Source organism: Nerophis ophidion, linkage group LG04 (assembly GCF_033978795.1).
Source record: "Nerophis ophidion isolate RoL-2023_Sa linkage group LG04, RoL_Noph_v1.0, whole genome shotgun sequence".
Taxonomy (NCBI): domain Eukaryota; kingdom Metazoa; phylum Chordata; class Actinopteri; order Syngnathiformes; family Syngnathidae; genus Nerophis; species Nerophis ophidion.
In genome coordinates, this window is record NC_084614.1 from 30,784,503 (window position 1) to 30,796,278 (window position 11,776).

General features: G+C 40.8%; 1 protein-coding gene across 2 annotated transcripts in view; it reads right to left on the reverse strand.

Annotated features, from left to right (window-relative positions):
• pcdh1a (protocadherin 1a) overlaps nt 1-7,854 on the reverse strand; it is a 256,512-nt gene extending 248,658 nt beyond the window's left edge. For both annotated transcript variants that reach the window (XM_061897821.1, XM_061897822.1), the window contains exon 1: nt 7,420-7,854. The gene's annotated coding sequence lies outside the window, so the exon portion shown is untranslated. The remainder of the gene's footprint in view (nt 1-7,419) is intronic.
• Between the last annotated feature and the right edge of the window lie 3,922 nt (nt 7,855-11,776).

An 11,776-nucleotide genomic window follows, 5' to 3' on the forward strand; every position in this document is an offset into this window, starting at 1 on the left:
TCTGGCGTGGGTTCATAGGTGAGGGTGAAGTTGTATCCGCTTTCATCAAGTGCTTTCTGGTACGGGGGGGGGGGGGTTGCTTGGTCAAATTCAGCTTTGCTAGATTAATTCCGGCTGGTATTCTTTTCGTGGTGGTGGGTGTGTGGTTGATGGTGCACGTATTGGAGTGTTGTGTTGGGTTTCGTGAATGGTTGGTAGCTGTTATTTCTCAGGTTGAAAGTGACGTCGAGGAAGTTGACGGTTTGCTTGTTGGCTTCAATCGTGATCCGTAGGCCGTTCTCTTTGAAGATTTGGCATATGCGCTTCTTGGTATTCTCGCTGCTCCTTGGCGAGGTGCGGCACACTGCCAGTCCGTCATTCTCTGGATAACCCAATCAAGATATATATATATATATATATATATATATATATATATACAAACCCTGTTTCCATATGAGTTGGGAAATTGAATTAGATGTAAATATAAACGGAATACAATGATTTGCAAATCATTTTCAACCCATATTCAGTAGAAAATGCTACAAAGACAACATATTTGATGTTCAAGCTGTTAAACTTTTTTTTTTGCAAATAATCATTAATTTGATGCCAGCAACACGTGACAATGAAGTTGGGAAAGGTGGCAATAAATACTGCTAAAGTTGAGGAATGCTCATCTAACACTTATTTGGAACATCCCACAGGTGTGTAGGCTAATTGGGAACAGGTGGGTGCCATGATTGGGTATAAAAACAGCTTCCCAAAAAAGGCTCAGTCTTTCACAAGGAAGGATAGGGCGAGGTACACCCTTTTTCCACAACTGCGTGAGCAAATAGTCAAACAGTTTAAGAACAACGTTTCTCAAAGTGTAATTGCAGGAAATTTAGGGATTTCAACAGTTCGGTCCATAATAGCATCAAAACGTTCAGAGAATCTGGAGAAATCACTCCACGTAAGCGGAATGGCCGGAGACCAAAATTGAATGACCATGACCTTCGATCCAGCAGATGGCACTGTATCAAAACCTGACATAGGCTCTCACCACATGGGCTCAGGAACACTTCAGAAAACCACTGTCACTAAATACAGTTCATCACTACATCTGTAAGTGCAAGTTAAAGCTGTACTATGCAAAGCGAAAGCCCTTTATCAACAACATCCAGAACCGCCGCCGGCTTCTCTGGGCCCGAGATAATCTAAGATGGACTGATGCAAAGTGGAAAAGTGTCTGTGGTGTGAGGAGTCCACATTTCAAATTGTTTTTGGAAATATTCGACATCGAGTCATCCGGACCAAAGGGGAAGTGAACCATCCAGACTGTTATCGACGCAAAGTTGAAAAGCCAGCATCTGTGATGGAATGGGGGTGCATTAGTGCCCAAGGCATGGGTAACTTACCCATCTGTGAAAAGGCACCATTAATGCTGAAAGGTACATACAGGTTTTGGAACAACATATGATGCCATCTAAGCGCCGTCTTTTCATGGACGCCCCTGCTAATTCAGCAAGACAATGCCAAGACACATTCAGCAAGTCTTACAACAGTGTGGCTGCGTAAAGAAAGATTGCGGGTACTTTTCTGGCCCGCCTGCAGTGGCACATTAGGAGGAGTAAAATACGACAGCGGTGACCCCGGACTGTTGAACGACTGAAGCTCTAAATAAAACAAGAAAGGGACATAATTCCACTTTCAAAGCTTCAACAATTAGTTTCCTCAGTTCCCAAACGTTTATTGCGTGTTGTTAAAAGAAAATGTGAGGTAAAACAGTGGTGAACATGCCCTTTCCCAACTACTTTGTCACATGTTGCAGCCATTAAATTCTGAAGTTGATGATTATTTGCAAACGAAAACATGTTTATCAGTTTGAACATCAAATATGTTGTGTTTGTAACATATTCAACTGAATATGGATTGAAAATGAATTGCAAATCATTACATCTAACACAATTTCCCAACTCAGATGGAAACAGGGTTTGTATGTATATATATATATATATATATATATATATATATATATATATATATATATATGTATGTATGTATAGATAAGAGTTGGGCTTCCTCTTAAAAAAAGATAACAATTTTATATTTTTACGTATCATTACAGTATTATTTTAGGTGTCAGTAAAGATACTTAAAAATTACTGATAAATTACTTATTACTGATAAGCATTATTACTGACACTTATTGCTGAATTTCCCCTAGGGATTAATAAAGTACTTTCTATTCTATTCTATTATATTATATTATTGTATAAAACTTTTTAGGTGTCTTTCTGGGTAAGACTTATTAGAATTTGTCTCAATAATGAAGTTGCGTGCTTTTGTGTTTGTTTTTTCATTACACATTAACAGGGGTATTTAGGAAGAAAGGCTCAGATAATTGTGTTAGACATCTTCGGCACCTGTCCTGGTTACCATAGAGACGGATGATCTATGACTCTGTGGACTGATTCAACTCAGTGGCTGACTGGCTGACATTTGCTGTGTTACAGGTACAGCCAAAATGAGTCAAGCAGAAAATCAAGCGAGGCATGTTAGTAAATTAACAATAAGCCGTGGTAAAAGGGGTAGACTGGCATTGGAAAATGGCATTAAAGGAATAAATTAATCATTTTGTCCCTTTTTTTAATGGAGCTTTTGGGAAAATCACGATGTAGCAGTAGCGTCCGTTTGTGTTTTTCTGCATAGAATGGAAAGATCCACCTGTTCATACGTATAAAAACAAGCTTAAGTGTTTTTTAGTGAAGGGCGAACTCCCTCCAGGTTTGAGGACATCATGGTAATGGATGATTTCATGATTTTCTCAAATAGGGTGATTTTCCTATATTGGCTGCCTTTGGACTGAGGGGAAAAAATCCATTACCTCCCACATGCAGACTTTATAGTGGGTTGCATCACATCTAGTGGCCTTACACTGTTGATCTTTGCAAGGAATTAACTGCAAATTGGCATATTGAGTATTAGGGTTGAGAAAGCTATAATCTTCATTTGGGAATACTGACTAAGAGTATTTGAACCAGGGCTGGTCCAAGCCATTTTTTGTGGCTCTAAACAAGATTTTTTTGGTGGCCCCATTCCAGTTTTTGACATTTCTTTCATGCGAGCATTGATGCATCCAAGTGGGTATTGCATATTTATAGAGCGCACCAGTATATAAGCCACACCCACTAAATTTTGGAAGAAAAACATTTTTTTCCGTATATTAGTCACACCGGACTATAAACCACATATTTATAAATTCTGAAATTAGTAGTTTACACATACTTGAATTGTTTCTAAACAGTGTCTGTAAAATGGCAGAAAAAAACAGAAGTCATCATCATGGACACACTAGCTGCCGGTGCTTTCTCTCCAATCAGCTAAACAGACTCAATAAATTACTGGTGACGTTTTGGTGAGTTTACAAAACTGAAACAATACAAAAAGAATGCCACTGAAAGTTAACTATATTAATGCAGACACTAGTAAACGTGTTTACATATTAGCTAATGCTAACGACATTAGCGTCATTACATTACGACAATAAAGACAAATATGCATGACCCATGGGATGGTTTAGTAGGTATGAATTGTTTTGGTAATACTGTAAAACGTACAAACTTTGCTTGGAGTGATAATTGAAGAATTTATTTGAGTAGAAACGCTATTGATGACTAAAAGACGGAACGGCACTTGTACTTCCAGTTGAAAGCACTAGAAGGAAATACTGTAGACATTTACGCCGCAGCACCTGCAGTTAGCAAACTCGCCTAAAAGATGGCGCCATAACAGAAACAATAACACACCCATCCAAGGTCTGTTGAAAACTATTTTTTGAATTCAAAACAAAAAATCCCTAAACTAGCCGCACCATTTTATAAGCTGCAAGTAGCGGCTTGTACTGTAGTTCGGGATTTATGGCAATACAATCGTCTCTAGCCACAGGTCACTATGTGGGTGTTATTTTATGTAAATAGGGATTTTGTAACAATTTAACAGAGATTAAACAAAGTTTACTGCAAGTGTATCTATTATTAACTTTTTAATTAACAAAACATGCTTTGAACATCTTGTTGCATGATCAGATAATTTTAAACCGTGAAATATGTTTCTGTTCAAATAAACATATGAAGAAACATTTAAGTCAGCAAGTGCTTTATTATTTGTAGCCTATTGCAGGCCACATAAAAATTTGGTAAGTTACAATAAGGCCTTGAGTTTGACTTGTCACCCAGAAGTAGATTTGGCTATGGGAGTATGTGCATACAAGACCCAACCAACAAAAATGCTGTTCAAGTATGTTTAGAAGAAGATATGGAGAAATAATGTATTAGTAATATTTTACAAGTGTTGTAAAACATTGTATTTACGGTTGTCCCTCACCACATTGTGCTTCAAACATTGAGGTTTCACCACATTGCACATAATCTATTAGTTGTTTGTCCTAAATTTGGCATGTTTGATCATAAAAAATGGCTGAATGAACTAAAAGTATATATACTACAGTATTATTGGCCACTAAATGAGACCTAACCAATCAGAGCATGCAGTTCACCACCATGTCCTCCGATTGGCTCAGCCTCAGCCAGTATTATCATATTGGATTAACCCTTGTGTGATGTTCATATTGTTGTTACTCAGCCAGCTTTTGTGGGTCTGATGGACCCTTTGCATTTTATCTGCTAGTTTCTGCATCCCACAGGGATTCTTCTTTTGTGTTAATGCACCTGCGGTTCCCACACAAGGTTGCAACATTGTCAACACTGTCTGCTCTCATTTTCTCGCACATTTGACTCTGATGTTCTGTGTACTTACACTCTGTCCTCCTCCTGTATAGGCCTGTGTTTGTGTGTGTGTGTGTGTGTGTGTGTGTGTGCGTTCGTGCGTGTGGCACACAGAACATCAATTTCCACACTTCTATTAGCCCCGGATCCAGTGGACCCGGACATATTATATGTAATAGAAAAGTGTAAGGGGGGTGTATGGTGTGTGGTCAATAAATTTGTATTCTGATATATGTTCTTCACAGAAAATGAGCCCAAGTCAGTGAGTCTCAGTTTGAAAAAATAATTAATTGTATCATTTTTTTTTAATAAAAAGATGAAAACGAGTCCCACAGACCCGAACACCACACAAGGGCGTTAAGGTGACAAAAGGGTGTTATTTCATGTTTAGAAAGCTCTCATAATGTTTAAAAACGCATTAGGTAGTAGTCAATAGACATTTTATGCTGCAGCTATGAAAATAGACTTTTAATAAATTATTCCTACATCGCGAAAATTCATTTATTGCAGTCATGTCAGCAACCAATTAAAAACAATAAACAAAGGTTACTTCACTGTAAATAATCACATACGAACTATAAATAAAGACTATATTCACAACTACAATTCAGTTGAATTCAATAATCAAATCAAGCTTTATTAATAAAGCGCTTTTCATACAAAAAAGAAATGCAACACAAAGTGCTTTACATAGTTAAAAACAGTACCCCTGTCACCCATATCCCCCATAATCACATACGTACGCACGGACACAGATACCAAACACAAACACACCCACACAACATACACACATATGCAACTATATGGACCAAGGATTGCATGACTGAGTACAGAGGAGAAATGTGACTAAACACTATCACGGGAGCCAACTGCACCAGGAAGTCATCAGACCAGGGCAACCAGGGCAACCAGGGCAACCAGGGCGCTGACACAAAACGCCCCCACAAGCACGGCCGATAACCCCTGAGGCAGATGGCTCATCTGAGGAACGTTGGAAAATAAAAACAATAAAACTTGTAAAATAGTAAGAACCATGTGTCGAGATAAATAATAAAATACAAGTAAGACATATGAAGATTAATAGAAAAATACAATATATATGTATATATATATACAGTAAATTAATATAACTAAATAAAATCTTGCAAATTCATTACAGATTATTTCCAAAGTGTATATTAGAATATTTTAAAAAAAATGTACGACCCATGCAGTGAAAACAATTCAAAACTGCTAAGCCGCTTCAGCTTTATTTAAAAAAGTCAACAAATCACAATACACAGGCAAAAACTATGAAAAAATATTGTTATTTAAACACTATCTTTAGGGGGAAAGTTTGGCCACAATATCAACTTAGATCAGGGGTCGGGAACCTTTTTGGCTGAGAGAGCCATGAAAGCCAAATATCTTAAAATGTATTTCCGTGAGAGCCATATCATATTTTTTAACACTGCATAGAACTAAATGCGTGCATTTTTTTAATGTACAATCAACATTTTTAGAGTACAATTAGTCTCTAATTATTTTTAATAACATTTTTATTTCTTGAACAGGTGCGGTAGAAAACGGATGAATGGATTAAAATGCATGAGAATGTTTTACATGTTGAACGTTATTTTTAACATTGTGATTACCAGCGGAATTATTCATTCAAGCAATGTCAGCTTAGATTTATCTGAGAGCCAGATGCAGTCATCAAAAGAGCCACATCTGGCTCTAGAGCCATAGGTTCCCTACCCCTGACTTAGATAGTACAGTCTGTAAATCTCTCACAATGACAGCATCCATAGCGATGCTAAATTAGCAATAATCTTTTCGGGCTTTTGAACAGAACTAAAACCATTACCAAGGACATGTTGACTCACCCGCTGAATAAAAGTTTAGCAGAAAGAAAATTATATATAGTGAAGTGACCCATGCCAGAAACATGTGCCCCCACCCAATGTCTGTTTGTGCCAGGGGCCGGTCTGATTTGAAGTCTGTTCCACGACACATTTTGAATATCGAACCACGTTCAAATGACTTGTCATGTCACATGGAATGAATATTTCACGACTTATTTCCACCCAATTAGTCTTGGCTACATCTCCTCTCCCAACCTGCCTTCAGCTGCACACAGATGAGATCACCACATTAAGAAGGCTCATGTTACACTTTGAAGGCTATGGGCTAGAACGCTTTACAGCCCCTGCTTGTGTTGGTGTGTTTGTCGGCCTTGTAGTGTGCACACTTTGTGTCTCGCAGACTATTAAAGACGAGCCCAGTGCTCGGTGGAGTGGGGAGAAACAACACCCAAGAATCCCACTTGGATGCTCGGGGAAATGGTGGGGGGGATTTCCCATGTGGAGGCGCACAATGTACGCACAAGCCTTTCGTGCAAAAAAATGTTGCTCACAAGCGGACACTTGTAACTAATACGTGCAATCGGTGGGGGGGGGTTTGCAGCTAAGCAAATACAAATTGGTCACGTTCTGCTTCAAAGGGGCATGACGCTATTATAACGCGCAATTACCGCATCGCATTGTGCGCAATTGGCTTGGAATGAAGTGAAATGTGCGCGCATGGATTTTCGTTTTCGCAGTTCCTCTATCAATCATTTTTTTCTTCCCATTCATTTAAGTGCAACTTGTTTGACATGTTTTATTATGTTTGTAAGTAAATGTTGTTTAATTACCTGAGCCCAGAGAGACGTGGATGAGCGCTTGGTCGCAATCCGTCCAGAAAAAAGAAATGAAAAATGCTGGTATAGATCCTCAAAATAACTTCAGCAGCACCCTCAATCCGGTTAGAACTTCCCCGCATTAAAATTCAGAGGAATTCATTTCGTCTAAGAAAGATTGGTTTTTTTTTTCTACCGTAAAACTATTTAACGAGCGACCTCATTCCATCGGGGATTGCTCTCACATATGTTCACGGCGCATCCCTTTCGGTCCAAGTTTGCGCTCCGGCAAGTAGCAACTCTAAACGGTCTAAATGCCATCAACGTGCATGGGGAAAAAGGTAGCCTTAAAAAACAACAGCCAAGACAAATACAATTAACAGAAAACAAAAAAAAGATAAAACCCCGCGAAACGAGCCCATCTGAAGCGGTTCCAGAGAGCAAGTGGTGGTGCGGTGCTGAGGATGACTTGTTCCCTCCTCTCCTCTCAAGGTGGGAGGAGGTGGGGCTCCCATCAGCCGCAGCACGCAGCAACTTCACACTCAACATCACATTATGCCCCGGCTGCCTACCGCGAAATTGTTTGATTCCTGCAGTTTAATGCGATCCCCATCAAACGGGGTCACTTGAAATGGGCTTCATTTGAAAAATGTGCGTCTTGATTTAATTCGGGCGCTCAAAAAAACAAACAAAAAAAACATGTCGCCGCTTATGCCACTTGTTTTTAGTTCGGAAGTAACAGGTAGTCCGTGCAGACGGTTGACTTGTTGATATGCATTCCACGTAGAACATGAGGACCACAAAAAAAGATGCAAAAAAAAAACAAAAAACCATCAAGCCATTAGTACAGTAGTTACTCATTTGGCGCCACCCTCAGGCAGTTATTATAGAAGGACCGGCACTGACCAACCCAATGCACATTATAATCACATTCACCTCTGCAAATATGAACCTTTTTTTAGAGAGTCATTACAGTGACATGTAAAGTATGATATCATCTTAAGAGCCCCAATGTTTTTTATCTCATTAAAGGGGAACATTATCACCAAACCTATGCAAGCGTCAATATATACCTTGATGTTGCAGAAAAAAGACCATGTATTTTTTTAACCGATTTCCGAACTCTAAATGGGTGAGTTTTGGCAAATTAAACGCCTTTCTGTTTATCGGTCTTTTAGCGATGACGTCAGAACGTGACGTCACCGAGGTAATGCTGCCGCCATTTTCATTTTCACATTACAAACACCGGGTCTCAGCTCTGTTATTTTCCGTTTTTTCGACTATTTTTTGGAACTTTGGAGACATCATGTCTCGTCGGTGTGTTGTCGGAGGGTGTAACAACAGTAACAGGGAGGGATTCAAGTTACAGCACTGGCAAGAAATCTGCCGCCAGACCCCCATTGAATTTAACAGAGGGTCTGCACATTTTACCAGCGATGCTAAGACAGACATGGCACAGAGATGTATGGATGACCTGCAGATGCATTTGCAATGATTAAGTCAACAAAATCACAAAGGTGAGTTCTGTTGATGTTGTTGACTTATGTGCTAATCAGACATATTTGGTCACGGCACGACTGCCAGCTAATCGATGCTAACATGCTATACTAATCGATGCTAACATGCTATTTATGCTAGCTGTATGTACATTTGAAACTAGATACCCACATTTAATACGAAACAAACACTTACCAACCGACGGATTTAAGTTGCTCCAGTGTCACAAGATGCAAAAGTCCTGATCGTTTGGTCTGCACATTTTACCGGCGACGCTAATAAGGCAGCCATGCTATGGGCCACTTCATTAGGTACACCCAGGCTATGGCCGAATAGCGTCAATAGCTATTCGCTCAATAGCTTCAATTTCTTCTTCAATTTCGTTTTCGCTATCTGCCTCCATACTCCGACCTTCTGTTTCAATACATGCATGATCTGTTGAATCGCTTAAACCACTGAAATCCGACTCTGAATCCAAGCTAATGTTGCTATATCTTGCTGTGGTAACCGCCATGTCCTTTGTATTGGCAGCCCTGTATGACGTCACAGGGAAATGGACCGTCGCATCGCAAATAGCAAAAATCAAGAATTGTAAAGCTTTTTTTAGGGATATTCCAGGAGGTGTAAAATTTTGAAAAAAACTTCGAAAAATAAAACAAGCCACTGGGAACTGATTTTTATTGTTTTTAAACCTTTTGAAATTGTGATAATGTTCCCCTTTAAAGGTCTACTGAAACCCACTACTACCCACCACGCAGTCTGATAGTTTATATAGCAATGATAAAATATTAACGTTGCAACACATGCCAATACGGCCATTTTAGTTGACTAAATTACAATTTTAAATTTCCGGGGAGTTTCGTGTTCGAAACGTCGTGTAATGATGACGTGTACGCAGGACGTCACGGGTTTTTAGGAAGTTTGAGCGCTGCGCACACACACAGCTAAAAGTCGTCTGCTTTAACGGCATAATTACACATTATTTTGGACATCTGTGTTGCTGAATCTTTTGCAATTTGTTCAATTAATATTGGAGAAGTAGAAAGATGGAATTGGGAAGCTTTAACCTTTAGCCACACAAACACACGGTGATTCCTTGTTTAAAATTCCTGGAGGTGAAACTTTCCTATGGATCAGAGCGCGGTCAAGCCAACATGGATCCCGACCAAATGTCAACCAGCTGGTTTCGGTGAGAAAATTGTGGTTAAAAAGTCAGTTCTTACCGGAGAAAAGCTGAGCTTGTGCCGTCCATAGCTGCCGTCGACTCCCCTGAGACACTGCGCGTCAAGACACCTATGGAGACACCCTTTCGACTATCAGGTACTGTTAAACTCACTAAAACACTAGCAACACAATAGAAAGATAAGTGATTTCCCAGAATTATCCTAGTAAATGTGTCTAAAAACATCGGAATCCGTCCCAAAGCAATCGCGTTTTTTTAAAAAACTTTTTTAACTTTTTGTTTCTAGTCCGTCCCTATCAATATCCTCAAACACAAATCTTTCATCCTCGCTCAAATTAATGGGAAAAATGTTGTTTTCTTGGTCCGAATACAGTAGATGTTTTTGTTGGAGGCTCCCATTAAAATCAATGTGAATATGTGAGGAGCCATCAACATGTGACGTCATCGTATGCGACTTCCGGTAGAGGCGGGGCATTTCTCTTAGCAGCGAAAGTTGCAAACTTTATCGTGGATGTTCTCTACTAAATCCTTTCAGCAAAAATATGGCAATATCGCGAAATGATCAAGTATGACACATAGAATGGACCTGCTATCCCCGTTTAAATAAGAAAATCTCATTTCAGTAGGTCTTTAAGAGCTCCAATGTTTTCTTATCTCCATCCATCCATCCATCCATCATCTTCCGCTTATCCGAGGTCGGGTCACGGGGGCAACAGCCTAAGCAGGGAAACCCAGACTTCCCTCTCCCCAGCCACTTCGTCTAGCTCTTCCCGGGGGATCCCGAGGCGTTCCCAGGCCAGCCGAGAGACATAGTCTTCCCAACGTGTCCTGGGTCTTCCCCGTGGCCTCCTACCGGTTGGACGTGCCCTAAACACCTCCCTAGGGAGGCGTTCGGGTGGCATCCTGACCAGATGCCCGAACCACCTCATCTGGCTCCTCTCGATGTGGAGGAGCAGCGGCTTTACTTTGAGCTCCTCCCGGATGGCAGAGCTTCTCACCCTATCTCTAAGGGAGAGCCCCGCCACACGGCGGAGAAAACTCATTTCGGCCGCTTGTACCCGTGATCTTATCCTTTCGGTCATGACCCAAAGCTCATGACCATAGGTGAGGATGGGAACGTAGATCGACCGGTAAATTGAGAGCTTTGCCTTCCGGCTCAGCTCCTTCTTCACCACAACGGATCGGTACAACGTCCGCATTACTGAAGACGCCGCACCGATCCGCCTGTCGATCTCACGATCCACTCTTCCCTCACTCGTGAACAAGACTCCTAGGTACTTGAACTCCTCCACTTGGGACAGGGTCTCCTCCCCAACCCGGAGATGGCACTCCACCCTTTTCCGGGCGAGAACCATGGACTCGGACTTGGAGGTGCTGATTCTCATTCCGGTCGCTTCACACTCGGCTGCGAACCGATCCAGCGAGAGCTGAAGATCCCGGTCAGATGAAGCCATCAGGACCACATCATCTGCAAAAAGCAGATACCTAATCCTGCGGTTACCAAACCGGAACCCCTCAACGCCTTGACTGCGCCTAGAAATTCTGTCCATAAAAGTTATGAACAGAATCGGTGACAAAGGACAGCCTTGGCGGAGTCCAACCCTCACTGGAAATGTGTTCGACTTACTGCCGGCAATGCGGAACAAGCTCTGACACTGATCATACAGGAAGCGGACCACCACAATAAGACAG